This window comes from Ananas comosus, linkage group 14, assembly GCF_001540865.1.
Source record: "Ananas comosus cultivar F153 linkage group 14, ASM154086v1, whole genome shotgun sequence".
In the NCBI taxonomy this organism is placed as follows: Eukaryota; Viridiplantae; Streptophyta; class Magnoliopsida; order Poales; family Bromeliaceae; genus Ananas; species Ananas comosus.
Window position 1 is genome coordinate 8,974,172 of NC_033634.1, and position 18,014 is coordinate 8,992,185.

An 18,014-nucleotide genomic window follows, 5' to 3' on the forward strand; every position below is an offset into this window, starting at 1 on the left:
CATCTACGCTATCATAAGATGATATGTCCAATGCATACTAATATGCCTTAACATAATGAACAAGTAACCCTCACGATGCAATAGGTCAATGCATAAGGAGTACGCTCTATCAAGCAACCTAGTATACTATGATGCAATGAATGAAACAGGCAAGTATACTATATATATCCCAATGCTATATCATGAGCATGTCAAGTAATCCAACTACTAAGCCTATCTAGTAGTGATTATTCATTCACAACACTGTGTCGATTTCCATTTTCAATAAAGGACCTACCAAAGGTAGTCCAGCTTGTGCCGCCTAAGTACCTGTGGTAGCCCAACATCCCTACTCTTGGAATGTGTCTGTCCCACTCGACCCCGTAGGTTTCTCAATACTGCACGAGCGAACATAAGTCGCGTAGGCTAACTCCGGAGTGCCGGCTTGTAGGGAGCGACCCTCACAAGCATGTGCGAATGAGCACAAATGGCAAGCAAGCGTAGTCAACGTCTCAAGTACCCAATCCTTATGTCTCTAATATGGTAATAATCACTAGCATCTCCAGGATCTAGTTCTAAATCACAATGTGAAGCTCCTATCATTCACTAAGTCTAGTGCCCCTTTATGACACTTAGACGTTTCGATGTACAAACATGTTCCAATTCTAAATCCCTCAATGGCCCTATCCACTAGGCTCACCCACAACCCGAGTTCAATGCCGCTTTATGACATTAACTCGCAATCCACATGTCAATCTTGTCATATGCCTCTTTATGGCTTACTAAGATCCTCTATGTCGCAAATAGGAATAGCTCAAAATGCATGAAGATAATGCTTATCGTCACAATGGAAAGTATGATTCCGTGTCCTAATAGGATGCCAATCATGTATAAACCCCACAAGATAGCCCTCTATTATATAGGGGCCCGAAATTTCTTACACATAATATAGGCATGTTAAGCCTCCTAAAATTCACAATAAATACATTTATTATGGAAATGCATGAATTTTTACTCTACAAGCATAAAACAGGGGATATGAGAACTTCTCATATGCCAGGCTAGGTCAAACCCACCGAACCGTCGCGTAGTGCCTCGTTTTGCCGAACGAAGTTGTCCACGAGCCTCAAAATACCCTAAAAGTATTGAGCGAAGAGATACACGGACATTATGATCAACTATAAGATCGAACATTAACAAACACAAGAATAGGGTCAAAAACTCACCTCTAGAGCAAAATCTCTTCCTAAGCTCCAAAAGAGAGTCAAATCCCTTCCAATCCAACCCAAAGGAAGGCTCTAATCCAAGTGATCAAGCTCCAAAAGCCCTAGGTCCACAATACCCAAAATAAACCCTAAAATCCCAATCTAGGGTTCCATCTCCTAAAAACCAACAAATCAAGGTCTAGAGGCTGATAGGTTTGGCGGTAGAGTAAGTCTATATGCTACCGGGCCTACACGCTCCGAAACCTCAAACGGTCCAATGAATCGGGGGCTCAACTTGCCCCGGATTCCAAATCGTCTAATCCCTCGAGTCGGCGAGACTTTCAAGAAGACGTGATCTCCAATCCGAAACTCCAAGTCTCATCGTCGCCGATCAGCATAGCTCTTCTGCCTACTTTGGGCTGTCAACAGTCGCTCCCGAGCAATGCGAACCTTATTCTCAGCCTCCTGGAGCACATCTGGGCCTAAAGCCAATCTCTCGCCAACTTCACTCCAATGAAGTGGCGATCTACACTTCTGTCCATAGAGTGCCTCGAACGGTGCCAACTTGATGCTTGCCTGATAACTATTGTTATAAGCAAACTCTGCCATCGGTAGATGCTGCGATCATCCTCCCTGGAAGTCAATCACGCAGGCTCGAAGCATGTCCTCGAGAGTCTGTATAGAACGCTCCGACTGCCCGTCACTCTNATATTGCAACAGCCCGGTCTGGGCAGTTTTTGCCCAGAGGGACCGGTCTCTCCCCAGCAGGGACCGGTCTCTCGCTGCGAACCCGAAAAACCAACGTTCGGGAACCGGTCTCTCCCTGTGCGGGATCGGTCTCTCACTGCGAGGACACGCTCGGGGACCGGTCTCGCCCGCCAGGGACCGGTTGCCTCAGGGCTGCCGCAACACTGCTCACTGGGGGACCGGTCTCTCCTTTCAGGGACCAGTCCCCGAGAGTAAAAACTCTCAGGACTCGCCCAGAATTCAGGTTTTCGAACTTTTGGATCGGAAAACACTCTACGACCCTCCACCAAATATGGGAAAGGTCGAAACACAACCAATCACTCGAACCTCACAATTTGCAAAGGTCCAGTGTGTTACAGCGGCCCTCACTGATATGGTGGCACAGTAGATGAAGGCGGCGTGCCGACAGGAGGCTCGGATGAAGCGTCTAGAGGACCTCCTACTACAGTAGGCGGAGGCTCCAGAGACTTAAACCCCTACGCCACACGCATCGGTGGGGGTAGTTGCACCCCGAGGGTCGTCCCCGCCACTCGACATATCTCGGACGGCGCTTGCGGTAGCACCACAGGAGGAGGCGATTGCGGCACCACCAGCTCAGGTGCCTCCGGCGGGGGCAGTTTTCCCCGTGACGGTTTCTACAGAGGAGAGGGACAGACTGATGGAGCGCCTCAACGAGTTCAGGAGGTGCAGTCCCCGGATCTTCGATGGAGAGAAGGTCGACCACTGGATCGTGGAAAAGTGGTTGATGCATATGGAGAAGCTCTTCAGCGACACCTTCGTGGAGGAGAGGGATCGAGTTTGGCTCGCCACTCACTACCTGGACGGCGAGGCCTATCGCTGGTGGCTGGATCTTCAGGAGAACCCCAGCATCGACTTGGTGGCTATTTCTTAGAAGAGGTTCAAGGAGCTTCTATTGGCACACTACTTTCCGACCAGCGTCAAGAGGAAGATGGAGCAGGACTTACGCAACTTGCGCCAGGGAGACCGGACTGTAGCCGAGCATGAGAGGGAGTTTTCTCAGCTTCTGCATTGCGTGTCTTTCGTCGTGCGGGACGATGAGGACAAGGCCCGCATTTTTGAGCGAGGGTTGCGACCGTCGATTTTTCGGTTTGTGCAATCCTCTAACCTCCAAACCTACCGGGAGGTGGTGGATCGTGCACTCATTGTGGAGAGCGGCGCGGCGGACCTGCAGGAACGGTAAGATGGCTTGGACAAGGGTAAGGGTAAGAGGCCCGCGGCTGAGGGTGCGAGCCAGACGCACTCTAGGAGGCCGCCGAAGTACCCTAGGAGCCAGCAGCATAGGCACAGCTCGGCAGTGCCACGAGGAGGACCTGATCGACGCCGACCTCCCTAGTGTGTGATTTGCGGTGGTCTTCACATTCCACCACAGTGTTCGCAGCGGGGAGGCAGGTGCTTCAAGTGTGGCCAGGAGGGCCACTTCAGGACTGAGTGCCCGAAGGGTTCGTCACCGGCACCGTCGACTGCATTGGCACTAGCTCTACCAGCTGCCAACCAGGGGACTCCATCGGCACAGTACCAGCATAGGCGGTCACCCGTCCAGCGTCAGAGCGAGGGTTCTCGACAGGCCCCGAGTGGGCGTATGTATGCCACTCAGACCGAGGAGGCGGCAGCAGCCGAGGATGTGGTTGCAAGTATCATTTTACTTGATGGCATTAGAGTTCGTGCATTATTTGATACTGGTGCATCACATTTATTCATAGATCGGCTGTTTGCCGAGTTGCATGGCATCTTTTTGGTTTCTTTGTTGCATCCGAGACAGGTTGTAGTACGCGACCATACTCTGGATATTCTAGAGTTTTGCCCCAGTTGCCCTGTTCGGGTAGGGGATTGGATTATGTCCGTGGATCTGCTAGCTTTGCGCAAGCTGGGGGAGTTTGATGTGGTCTTGGGTATGGATTGGTTAATCAAGTACTATGCCACGATCGATTGTAAGAATCGCACGGTTACTTTTAGAGAACTGGGGCAGACTGAGGTGGTGTTTTGTGGATGTCGAAGTTCGCTTTTTGCGATGACGATCAGCTCGTCTCGAGCTAGGCAGCTGATCAGCAGATGTTGCGTAGCCTTTTTGGCTAGTGTTGTGTTGAGGGGCGATAATGACACCCCTAGGATCGAGGATATTTCGGTGGTGCGAGAGTTTCAGGATGTGTTTCCAGCGGAGCTACCTGGTATGCCGCCGGATAGGGAGATTGAGTTTGTGGTAGATCTCATCCCTGGGACTACCCAAATCTCAAAGGCACCCTATAGGATGGCACCGGCAGAGCTGAGGGAGCTGAGGGCACAGCTACAGGATTTGTTGGACAAAGGCTTCATTAGATCGAGCGTCTTGCCTCAGGGAGCCCGAGTTTTGTTCGTCAAGAAAAAAAACGGGTCTTTGCGCCTATGTGTGGATTATCGTGAACTTAATAGAGTCATGATCAAGAATAAGTATCCGTTACCGAGGATCGACGACTTGTTTGATCAGCTTCAGGGATCGTGTGTATATTCCAAGATAGACTTGCAGTCGGGATACCACCAGTTAAAGATCAAACACGAGGATGTATCGAAGACGGCTTTTAGAACACGGTATGGACATTATGAGTTCATAGTCATGCCGTTCGGGCTTACTAACGCCCCGTCAGCTTTTATGGATCTAATAAACCGTGTTTTTAAGCCTTATCTAGACAGGTTCATCGTGGTGTTCATCGACGACATCTTAGTTTATTCCCGAAGTGATGCAGATCACGAGGAACATTTGAGGCTTGTACTTCAAATACTTTGGGAAAAGGAGCTTTATGCCAAGTTGAAAAAGTGCGAGTTTTGGCTTTGGGAAGTGGCATTCCTCGGACATTTAATTTCGGGATCGGGCATTGCAGTGGATCTTAAGAAGATTGAGGCTATCAAGGATTGGCTGAAACCGACGAGCGTCATGGAGATACGGAGTTTTCTTGGATTGGCCGGCTACTATCGAAGGTTTGTTTAGGGGTTTGCTAAGTTATCTACTCCCCTCACGAGGCTCACGCATAAGGGCACCAAGTTTATTTGGAATGATGCGTGTGAGAGGAGCTTCCAAGAGTTGAAGCAGAGATTGACGACCGTCCCGATCCTAACCCTGCCAGTTGCTGGAGCAGGGTATGTGGTTTATAGTGATGCTTCATTTAATGGATTGGGTTGTGTATAGATGCTGGATGGCAAGGTGATCGTGTATGCTTCTCGCCAATTGAAGGAGTATGAAAGGAATTATCCTACACATGATCTTGAGTTGGCGGCCGTAGTCTTTGCATTGAAGCTATGGCGCCACTATCTCTATGGTGAGCAATGTGAAGTATATACGGATCACAAGAGCTTGAAATACCTATTCACTCAGAAGGAGCTGAACTTGAGGCAGCGCAGATGGTTGGAGCTGCTCAAGGATTATGATCTGACTATTCTCTACCACCGGGGCAAGGCTAACGTGGTGGTGGATGCGCTAAGTAGGAAATCAACGGAAAACTTAGCGATGCATGTTGTTACTCAACCGCAGTTGATCGAGCAGATGAAGCGGTTGGAGTTGGAAGTGGCGACACCTGATGCGCCCTTGAGGTTGATGGTCTTGATAGTGCAACCTATGCTTTTGGATAGAATTAAAGAAAAACAAATTTTCGATGTGGAATTGCAAAAGATTAGAGACAAAATGGTCGATGGTTGCACCGGCGATTTTCTTGTGGATGACCAAGGATTGATGTGTTTTCGTGGACGGTTATATATATCGGCGGATTCGGGATTTAAAGAGGATATCCTTCAAGAAGCGCACCGGGCACCTTATGCTATACATCCGGGAGGCACCAAGATGTACAAGGACTTAAAGTTACTCTATTGGTGGCCCGGGATGAAAAAGAATGTTGGTGAGTTTGTAGCTAGATGTCTAACTTGCCAACAAGTGAAAGCTGAGCACCGTTTACCCACGAAAAAATTTCAGAGTTTGCCTATTCCCGTGTAGAAGTGGGAGAAGATCACTATGGATTTCGTGACTGGATTGCTCTGCTTTCAGGCCGGGCATGACGCTATTTGGGTGATCGTGGATAGGTTGACGAAGTCGGCGCACTTCATACCTATACATACGACATGGACTGGGGAGAAGCTCGCACAAGTGTACCTTGATGAGATTGTGCGACTTTACGGAGTGCCTACTTCGATTGTATCTGATCGAGACACCCGGTTTGTGTCTCACTTTTTGAGGAGTCTGCAGGACGCCCTAGGCACTCGATTGGATTTCAGCACAGCATTCCACCCTCAGAGTGATGGACAGTCGGAGCGCACTATTCAGACATTAGAGGATATGCTCCGACCATGTGTGATGGACTTCCAAGGAGGATGGTCGCAGCACCTACCTATGGCGGAGTTTGCTTATAACAACAGTTATCAAGCAAGCATCAAGATGGCACCCTTTGAGGCATTTTATGGACGGAAGTGTAGATCGCCACTTCATTGGAGTGAAGTTGGTGAGAGATTGGCTTTAGGCCCTGATGTGCTTCAAGAAGCTGAGGACAAGGTTTGTATTGCTTAGGAGCGACTTTTGACGGTACAGAGTAGACAGAGGAGCTACGCCGATCGACGGTGGCGAGACTTGCAGTTCCATGTTGGAGACCATGTTTTCTTGAAGGTCTCGTCGACTAGAGGGATCGGGAGATTTAGGATTCGGGAAAAGTTGAGCCCCCGTTTCATTGGACCGTATGAGATCTTGGAGCGTGTGGGCTCGGTAGCATATAGACTTACTCTACCACCCAACCTATCGGGCGTGCACAACGTCTTTCATGTATCGGTCCTTCGGAAGTACATCCACGACCCGGCTCATGTGTTGGATGCAACACCTTTGGAGTTGCGAGACGACTTGAGCTTTAAGGAACTGCCCCGTAAGGATCTTGGCTCGCGAAGTGAGGAAGCTGCGGAATCGGGATATTCCGTATGTGAAGGTTCTTTGGAGCAACCACGGGGAGCGAGAGGCCACGTGGGAACTTGAGAGCACTTTGCAGGAGCGCTATCCCCATCTTTTTCAGATGGAGTCTTGAGGTATGTGGTGTTTCGAGTTTCGCGGACGAAACTCTTTTTTAGGAGGGGTGAATGTAACACACTGGACCTTTGCAAATTACAAGGTTCGAGTGTTTACTCTGTGTTCCGAGTTTTTTCAGATATTCTGGAAGGTCGTTGACAGTGATCCGACCTATGGCTCGTATCCCGAGAATTGGGGTTTAAAACTTGGTACCAAAATCCAAAATGTTGGGTTGTTGGTCTTGCTCTCGGGTTAGCCTCAGCCAGGCTGTGTACCGGTACAGCCTTGATGATTGTACCGGTACAGGATTTGTACCGATACACCTTGATGGTTGTACCGGTATACTTCGATTTTTCTGCCAACCCGAGGCTCGGGTTTGGCTGTCTCGCAGGAAGTATACCGGTACACTTTTTCGTGTACCGGTACACTTTGCTCTGCGGGTTGATGTTGTGGGGGGGTGTTTTTGCAATTGTTGCAAACCTTATAAATACCACCCCAGCCCCCTTAGGAGCTCTTTTGAGCCCTAACCTGTGGAGAAGCAAGGTGAGACTCTTCCCCTTTGATTTTTTCTTCATTTTTGGTGAATTTTGGTTAGTTTTGATATCTCCTTTCTACTCCTCCTTGCTTTTTGTTGTGTTTCCTCCATTGTTAAAGACTTGGAGCTTGGAGAGGAGCTTGTTTGAGAGGAGATCTTCAACCCTACTTGGTTTAGATCTTGGTTTGGGGCATCTTGAGAGGTGAGTAGCACTCTTCTACTCCTTGATTCTTATTTTGGTAGGTTTTGTGAGATGCAATCCTAGAATGTGAAAATTAGGGTTTAAGTAGGGATTTTTGATTGGAGACTTCTTGATCTTGATTGACATTATTAGAACCTTCCTTTATGTTGGTTTTGAAGGATTCGTGCTCTCTTTGGGAAATCAAGAGGCAATTTCACCATTTTCGGTGAGTTTTGCCCTTTTTCTTGAGTTGTTTAATGTTCGAACCTAGAATTGTTCGTAACGTTCGTGTATCCCTCATTTTGTTATCTTTAGGGTACTAGGAGAGTGGTGGACACCTTCGTCGGAGCAAACGAAGGGTTTCGTGAAGTCGCGGTGGGTTTGGCTTCATTGGAATAGGAGAAAACTTCTCCTAAGTGGTTAAATGTCTTCGTTTCATCGCATCGCATGCATATTCATACTAGATAGAATTTATGTGAATTTTAGAATGCTTAAAATGCATGTGTTATGCATTATGAAAATTCATCTCTATATAGTAGAGCCTTATGTGGACTTAACATGCATGTGAGTAGTATTCTTCTTATGGTTTGGAAACATGTCTCATATGACGAAAATGACTTGAATTATGTATTCTTGAATACTAAACTCATGCTTGGACTTAGTGGGCAAAAGTGCCATAAAGGGGCACTTGAACTAGTAAACGGTGAAACTGCAATATAGAGACATAGAAATAGGCCATTGTGACATCGACTATATTCCGTGGTTTAGACACGATGACATAGTGATAGGCCATTGAGACATAGGTTATATTCCATATTTTAGACATGATAATTTGAGACTTGAGACAGATTTTACGCTTGCTTGCCCTTGTGCTCATTCGCACATGCTTGTGAGGGTCGCTCCCTACAAACCGGCACTTCGGAGATAGCCATCGCGACATATGCTCGCCCGTGGGGGATTGGGGGCTGAAGTGGATTGCCGTGGGGGAGGCTCGTTCCTAGAATAGGGATGTTGACTACCACGGGGCCATTAGGCACGGCACAAGTCAGACAGCCTACGGGTGGGTCTTACAAGATTGCAACTATAAGTAGTTAATATGCCAAGTGGACTTGAACTAGAATAGTAAACAATGACATCTTACTATTCCGTTGTGGACATTATGTTGGTTGCATACTCATGCTTATTCATGTTAGCATAGCTTTCTTACTTATGCAAATCATGCTAAGTAGACACATCATGTTATAGCAAGCATTCATGTTTATTTACTTGCTGTTCATTTCGATATTTACTCGCTTCTACTTATTTGCTTAGTTTTGGGCCTAGTGGTGCTTTTCACTGAAGTCAGTAATTGCCCACTGGGAACTATTATTTAATAGTTCTCACGCCCCATGTTTTATGGTTTTATTTCAGAGCCTTCAGTACCGGCGGAGGCACGGGATCGCGGCAAGGGAGTCGCATAGCTAGTTAGCGCGGAGCTTGCTTTTGCTCTTAGGTGGTCTACTCTCTTTTTGTGTTTTGGTGAGAGAGAGTTTTGTTACCATGTATAGTGACCACCATTATATTATTCTTAGTCTTTGTACTTGGGATTTTAGTTGTATTACTTTATGGTTCTTTACTTAGTGGATTTTATGTTGTACTCTTCTGTTGTAGAATTTAGTAGTAGTACTTTCCTCTGATATCACTAGATCTCTTTGTATTATTATTTTATTTATTACTTTATCGTAGACTCCTTATATGTTTTAGACATATGGCGGGTCTGTACACGTGCCGGGCAGGCTTCCGCTGTGTCTCGGGGCGTGACAGATGTGATGCAAGACCCTGGGTGATGGATGCAATGCTAGACCCTGGGTGATGGGTGCATAGCACGACTGGTGGGGTGATTGATGCTAGACACGACCCATAAGGCCTAGCACAAGCTAGAATGACCCCCAGGTCGGTCCCAAATGATTGGAAAAAATATTATTTGTATCATAACTTGGGTAATTGATGCATACATACTAGTCAGTTAAACAATGGATCATGCTTTAGTACTTACCATTATATCATTGAGTGGATCTTGAGATATTGATGTATATTTGACTTAGTTGATCTGGCTCTTACATACTTATCGTTGTTGTAGTAGCATTATAGTAGTAGTAGTAATTCTCTTTTAATTATCAGTTATCCTTATACTGTAATCGTTTGTTTCTATTACTCACTTTGTTTCTATTACTCACTATTGATGTCTCAAGTTGACCTAGTGACGCACAACGCCCTTCTCAATAGCTTTACTCGCTAGGAACTACTTTTAATAGTTATCACACCCATGATTTTATATTTTTCTTTCAAAGCCCTTACTTCCTGCAGAGGATCGCGTAGTAGATAGCATCTCGACCTGTCAAGCACAACCCTAGAGGTAGAGACCCAATCTACATAGTTGAGACATGTAAACTATATTTTGGGCTGCATAATGTAAATCAAAGATGTATGAGACTATATAGCAAGGTATTTTGGTTATCTATTAACCTATATGAATTCCCAATAATTTTGCCACATGGCAATCTGTCCTATCTCCTAACTAGCCCTCTTTTGAACCGAACCGTCTCTCTGAACCGAGCCACCTTTTTTTTTCTCAAAATCAAACCGTTCCTCTCCCCTCTCTTATATGTCTCTCTTAGAACCGAACTATCTCTAAACCAAACCGGAGTGCAATTTTTACTTTGAGCCGAACCGGCGCCCTCTCCTCTCCGTGACTTCGTATGATGAGGAGTGTTTCGTACCCCGTCTCAACCCGTGTTCTCTCTCCCATCTCTGTCGTTCCCTCTCCCCTCTCCCCTCTCCCCTCTCTGTCGCGCGTTTTCTCTCCCCTCATCATTTCGTACGGTACATCGTTCCCTCTCCCTTCTCCGCCGCATCATTTCTCTCCTACGCTTCAGTTCTTCATAGAGGATGGTGAGAAGAAGTCTGTTCTCAAGTTTCGAATTTTATTGTGCTTATTTTGTAGTTGAATTTCATCAAAATCTGGATTTTTTTCAGGATCTAAATAGTAGCGAGTAGTGAATTTTGTTCCGTGGAGATGGTTAGTAAAATCCTCTTTTTTTTTGTTACGATAGAGTCGAAATATTTGATCTTTTTGCTTCGATTCTTTACAGAGGATGGTGAGATGAAGTTTATTCTCAAGTTTTAAATTTTATTGTGCTTATTTTGGAGTTCAATTTCATCAAAATCTGATTTTTTTTTTTTGAATCTAAATAGTAGCCAGTAGTGGATTTTTTTAAAATCCCATAGAGATAGTTAGTAAAATCCTCATTTTTTTTGTTAGGATAGAGTCGAAATATTTTATCTTTTTGCATCATTATATTTGTATCTTCTTATTGTGCTTAGTTTTTGCAGTTGATAGATTTTTAACAGATGGGATGAAACTAGAAAGGAGTATCTCATCTAATCTGTCGCTCGATCTGTACATTGTCGATCACTAAAACATCATCCAGCGCTGAGTCCTCTGCTCTTGCCGTTATATTAGCGTCGTCCGACACCAATTTCTCTACCTTCTTTACCGTTGCATCCCTCCATGCTGCTTTGAACGGCTTTCGACAAGAATGTAAGCCCACATCTTAGTCTTCTTTACTTAGATTGTTGATTTGCCATTCGCCATTGCTGTCATCTCAACTGCACCATATACTGGTTCGATCGCATGTACATCATCTGTGTCGTCCCCGAATAAGGTCCTAGGTCTGAATACTCCATCTGAGAACCCCACAATGTTGGATATTGGGTAATGACTTTTTAGATTATTTATGCTAACTTTCTATAATTATTCAAGTTTCTTCCCAGATTGTCTCCGAATGTGAGAAATATTTTTTAGTATTTGTTCCTTTCATATAGAAAATCACTCGATAGAAATTATGCATCATGTATATTTATCTTCTTTATATGCTATATTTTACAAGCTAAAAAATAAAAACTTCGAATGTGTAATACACTGAACTTTTGCAAATTGCGAAGTTCGAGTGTGAGGAATGAGATGTGGAACTATCCTACATATTCTAAAAGGTTTGGACAAGTTTTTGAACAAGTTAGAGGATGATTGGAAAGCTAGAAGTGAGAAAGTGCATTGCAGTGGCATTTCTCTCGAATTTCTGCATTGTGTACTGGTACAACATTAATGCTGTACCGGTACAGCAAGCAGCAGAGGCAACAGGTGCGTGGCAGCAGGGATTGTTTGGTCTTTTGGCATCTGGTCTTATCTCTACAGATATTTGGTCGACCCTTGAAGTTGCTAGAGGGTCCTTGGAGCTCAGAGCAAGGATTCAACACTTCTCTTGCTTTCTCTCTCTAGGGTTTTTCTCTCTCTAAGTAAAATTCGCCGTTTCGCGCCGATTTTGCGTCGTCCTTGTTGCTCGCTGGTTTGGAGACTCAAGGGCAATGTTTGGAATGTGGGGAGAGGGAAGTTTGCTGAGTTTTCTGTGAGGTTACTACCTGAGAAGCTGGTTGAAAGCTTTAGAGAGATAATTAATTTGATTTTCTCTCTAATTTATGGTTTAGTGTCGAATTTTGAGCCATTTTGGTATTGCTGCTTCTAACTGAATTAGAAGATGTTTACAGCAGTGAAGAAGAGTTATTTTGGCTACTAATTATCCATCTAAACTCAGAGAATAGTTGCCTTAAAGTTTATTAAGGATAATTAGTGAATAATAACTCAATTTCGGAACTATATGCGGATTAATCGCGTAATTGACGCAGTTTCGTATGATCTCTTCGCAGCAGGTTTTTGAGCCTCTTTAAGTTGAACTTGTACTCTTGGAAGCTGGTTTGGAGGATATTCTAATCAAGGGTAATTAGAAATTTCAGTTTTAAAACCTGATTTTGCAAGATTTCGATGATATTAATCTATAATTGAGTGTTTGGATGTCATTTCGATGTTGTCTACAGCGAGAGTGCGACCGAGCTTTGGATCACCTTTAGTGAACTTGTGAGAGCTCTTGGAGACTCATCTTGAGGTATTTAACTAGCCCAAAACAGGGATTCAAGCTACTGTTTGGTACTAGGTGCGAATTGTGCCTAGATCGGACATTTCGATTGTAATAGTGATGCCACTTTCGTGCCTTGTTTTTCAGCAGAGTTGAGACCTTGTGGAGCTGATTTTGGGAGTTCCTTTGGACTGATTGGAGCCTAGTAATAGGTGGGTTTGACCTAACCAGAGCAAGTGAAGCTCCCCTATGTTCTATATGTTACTATAGAATGGGTTTTGTAGTGCGCTTGTTGCGACTATGTGATTGATATGAATTTGGACATCTTTGCCATCATGTTTGATATGTTTGACATAGTACCTCTATAAAGTAGAGATGAAGTAGAGAGACTGCATGCACAAAAGTATTTATGATCATGTCTAATGCTGTAGAATGACTTATGAACAAGTGTAGGATACACTTATAAAGTAGAAAACAATGATATTCTCTTGACTCTAAAGTAGAGAACTATAACATGCTTATGACTATGTTGACAGTGCCATAATAGTGGAAAGATTATACTGCCGTGTGATTTAGCGTTACTCTTACATGTTTATAATCTAGTGAATACTAGTTCTTGTTACTATTTGTGTATTGCAATTCCGATCAGAGAATCGAGGGTAAGAACATTGCAAATGAAAACATGATAATTGAGACATGTGGACAGTGGATATGCTTGCTTGCCATCGTGCTCATTCGCACACACTTGTGAGGGTCGCTCCCTACAAGCCAGCACTCCTGAGTTGGCCTACGCGACAGTTGCTCGCCCGTGCGGGATTGGGTGCCGAAGTGGATTGCCGTGGGGAGTGTACACTACCACGGGGCCATTAGGCGCGGCGCAAGCTGGACTACCTTGAGTAGATCCTTGTGAATGAAAGGAAAGTGCTAAAGGAAATTGGACCATAATGAATGATTACCAGTTACAGTGTATAGTAGTTACTTACACCTTTATGCTTATGTTCATGCTTATCATAGTTGCTATGCTTCTATTATTCAGTTGATTCATTACTGTTGAGACTATGAATACATGTTGTTTACATGCCATTATCTGTTAGCATTGCATAATTATATATCATGCAATTACTGCTTTCGCTTTCATTTGGTACATCATGAGCCTAGTGGTGTAATTCGCCGAGGCTGGTGGCTTATCCACTGGGAACTATTGTTAATAGTTCTCACGCCCTTTTTATTGTTGTTTTTACAGAGCCATCTACAGGAGAGGCTAGGGATCGTGGCAAGGGAGTCGCGTCTAGCTAGACATTGCTAGGAGCGTGCTAGTCGATCACCTTGCTACTCGGGCTACGGCCGAGGGTGATGTCCCTATGTATAGAGAAACCACCATTGTACCTATTTTTTTGTATACCCGTGTTGTATATTTACTGTTGAACCAGATGTTATAGTTGTGATACTTTCTCTTTCAGTTGAGATTTTGGACTGTTACGCTTTGCTGCTACTATTGCTAGTATTATCGACTTATACTTTGCTCTGATATCAGGATAGAATTTTTTTTTATGTTTTTCTCCTATCACCTTGCTTTCTTGTAGACGCCTTATATACTGCAGGTGTATGGCGGGTCTGTGCACGTACCGGATATGCTTCCGTTGGTACCTGGGCGTGACAGAATGCCAATTCATATTGAACTAATTAGAAATATGTTATTGCCTTCATTTGTCTATTATTTTTTTGTGGTTTCTCTAATACGTATATTGTTATTGTTAACTATGCAAGCTCATAAGTCCTTTTTTGTCCTTCTATGTCAAAGAGAAATATAATATAATTTCACAGCAAATAGAAATAATTCGAGCATGCCCAATAAATTAATAAATTACTCGCCCAATATATTTATAAATTATAATTCTATTCCATTTTACATATCAGGATGAAGAATATACTACCAAGAGTCAATAATTGTCGCTTGCACGCATTTGCATGCATAAAGATGTCATAAATGAGTTATTTTGGTTTGAGTTCTATCATCGCCACTCAATCTTACAACTCCACACTTATCTCCTAAATTAAGTTACATTATTAATATTTTGTTATTTTGGCAAATCCTATGAGGGAGGCGGTGGAGTCAGTGACGAAGCTCATCATTGCACAATTTCTCGCTGAGTTCTTAGGTTTTTGACAATTTGGGATATTAATCCTAATTTATTTGCAATAATTTGTTCGTATTTTAATTTCTTTGTGATGATAGTTTTGTTGAATATGAGTTATTGGTGAAGAGGATTAGGAGGAATGATTCTCACTGTCTTATATGGCTTTTCATTACTGATTACATTGCAAGAACAAATAATTTTATTAGCATATACAATATCTCAATTCAATTTTCTTTTACTTTCTACTTTTAAGATCTTACTTGATATGTATGTTTCAACTATATTGGAAATATATTATTTAACAAGGTTGAAATTAATTAATAATTTGCAGTATCTTCTTTATCTTTTTTTAAAACAAGCTACATGGAGAACTTAAGAGTTTAATAATAAAACGTTGAACCATAGAGAATATTGATGTCCTATTTCAAAAGGTCACATTTCTCTGACAAAAAATGACACTCTATTGCTTTTTTTGTGCCCAATACCCTTTGATACTGTTTCTCTTGAATCATTATTAGAGGTATAAAGGAGTTCAAATTTCTTTTACACTTTGATTGATTATTTAATTATCATGCATTCTTATGTATATTTTTTAATCAATTAAAATTGCTCTTTGAATATATTCTAGCAATGGTTTATGGTTCATATGGCACTAGTAGTTGCCTGTAAAACGATTATCACCTACCATGTTGAATCCTAACCTAGTGTCACGCCCCGGGACCCAGCGGAAGCCCGCCCGGCGCGTGCCCAGACCCGCCATATGTCTACAACATATAAGGCGTCTAAAAGCAACAATAATAAAAGCAATAATACAAGACATCTAGGAGTATCAGAGCATAGTAAATGTCTAATTGCTACAACCAGGGATAAAGTTAAAACTGTAAATCCACTAAATAAAACATAAAGTAAGTACAATAGGGATCCCATAACAAGTGCTAAAAGTAGGTACACAGGTGGTCTCTCTATACATGGAAACCAAAAGCCTCACGCTCTCTCAAAATATAAAATGGAGAAGAAGCGACCACCTAGCGCAAAAGAAACTCTCCCGGCTAGCTACGCGACACCCTTGCCGCGATCCCGTGCCTCCGCCGGTGCCGAAGGCTCTGAAAAGGAAACAAGAGAGAGATAATAAATAATAAATATTTTATTTTATATATATATATTAATTATATATATAATTTTAATGATAATATATTTAGCTATAAATAATATCTCCCCGTCGCATCTCGCCCGTTAACTAGTTAAGAATATTATTGAGTGAATGTCTAAGAGATTCGGGATGTCATCGCAGTGCTAGAACACTCTAAACCAGAACAACTGAGACACACGGACCCTTTGCAAATTGGGAGGTCGAGTCATGTTGGTCATTTCTTGCCCTTTTCCAGACTTGCTGGTTAGTTTTCGGTTCGTACTGTGGTCGGTCCACCATAGGTGCACATTCTGTCCGCGAGTGAGTTGTGAGTATCGAAGCCTCGCTCCAAAACCACGGGAGGCCAAAAAATTTGAACTTTTGGTCAGCTCTCGATTGGCTGTCTGGCGGCTTGTACCGGTACAAGGTTGTGCTTGTACCGGTACAGACCGAGAAATCGCAAACCGAGCCTCGTTGTGCATTTTCGGCAGGTCGGTTGTTCCGTACAAGGAATTGTTCTTGTACTCGGTACAATGTGATGGTTGTACGGTACATGCCATCGGCCTGGTACCGGACAGTGCGGCAGAACGTAGCACTCGAGCCTCGGCTTTGGATTTTCGTAGCTCTTGGTACACCGGTACAAGATCCCGTGTAGCGGTACAAGGAGGCAGATTGCACAGTTTTCCTGCGCAGGCTTATTTGCCGATTGGTGGCTCTCTTAATAACAGCACACCACGGGCCCTAGGGCTCTCCCCTGGCGCTGCAAGGAGTGAGAACCAGGTAGGGCACCTCTCACCTCCACCTCTGTTTGTCTCTTTTAGCTTGGTGATTTGAGGTGTTTTCCCTCCTCTTTTGCGTCTATTGGAGCTACTTTCACCATTATTTGAAGGTCTTGAGGAGCTGCGGGTTAGGTTTGATTGTGAGGAAGATACTTGAAGTTTGAGGACTACGTTGGAGCTGGTTTTGAGGCTTCTAGAGGTAAGTGGCAATATCCTTTCTCTAGGTTTCTTGAATTAGAGCTTCTTTGAGATAAATCTCTAGTTTGGGACTTAGGCGCTTGTTTTTTGGCTTTTTTGAACCTAGGGCTTTTGAGGCTTGATTGTTAGGTTTAGAACCTTTCCTAGGGCTGGATTGAAGGGTTCGTAGCTCTCCTTTTTGGAGCTGTGAGGGAGAAGATTCTTCTCTCTGAGGTGAGTTTTGGCGCCTGTTTGCAATCTTCTAGTTATAAGATGAGTATGCTCTCGTATCGATTGGATGGACTACCGACATTTTGATGTTCCTAGGTGTGGCTAGAAAGCTTGTGGAAATCTCCGTTCGCGCGAAACAAAAGTTTCATTTTTGTGGGTTTGACCTAGCCTTCATTATGAGATAATCTCATATTGGTGATAGTGCTTTCGTGTACATAACTATTTAATTTTCATGTTAATGTATTTATTATGAATTTTAGAGCCGCTTAAAATGTCTATTGTTATAGGTAAATAGAATTTGAGCGCTCTATGTTATAAGGGATGTTGCTTAAGATAGTTGTTTGGCATTTAGTCATTCTATCATAGATTTGATTTCATTTTCTAATAGAAGTAAATGAACTATGATTTCATGCGTTTTGTAACTTATTAAGGTTAATTGGACATGAAATATGACAATGTGATAGTTGTGGCATCGATTGATAATCATGTAACTAGAGAGCTAAATTACATAAAAGCGGCATTTGAGCCCGGCAGTAGTGAGACTTAGTGGATTAGGGCCATTAATGGCATTTGAATACATATCGAATATCAAATTGCCTATAGTTGTCATCAAGGGCACTAGGCGTAGCAAATGCTAAAACTTCACATTGTGCACTTAACCTTTAGCATCTTCGGATGCTGCTATTTACATTGTTAGAGACATGAGAAATTGGATATTTGAGAGTTGGACTATGCTTGGCTGCCATTTGTGCTCATTCGCAACATGACTTGTGAGGGAGTCGCTCTACAAGCCGGCACTGGAAACCGGAGGTTAGCTACGCGAACACGTGTCGCTCGTGCGTATGAGAAGCCTACGGCGGTCGAGTGGGAACAGACACATTCAAGAGTAGGGATGTCGGGGCTACAACAGGACACTATAGGCGGACAAGTTGACTACC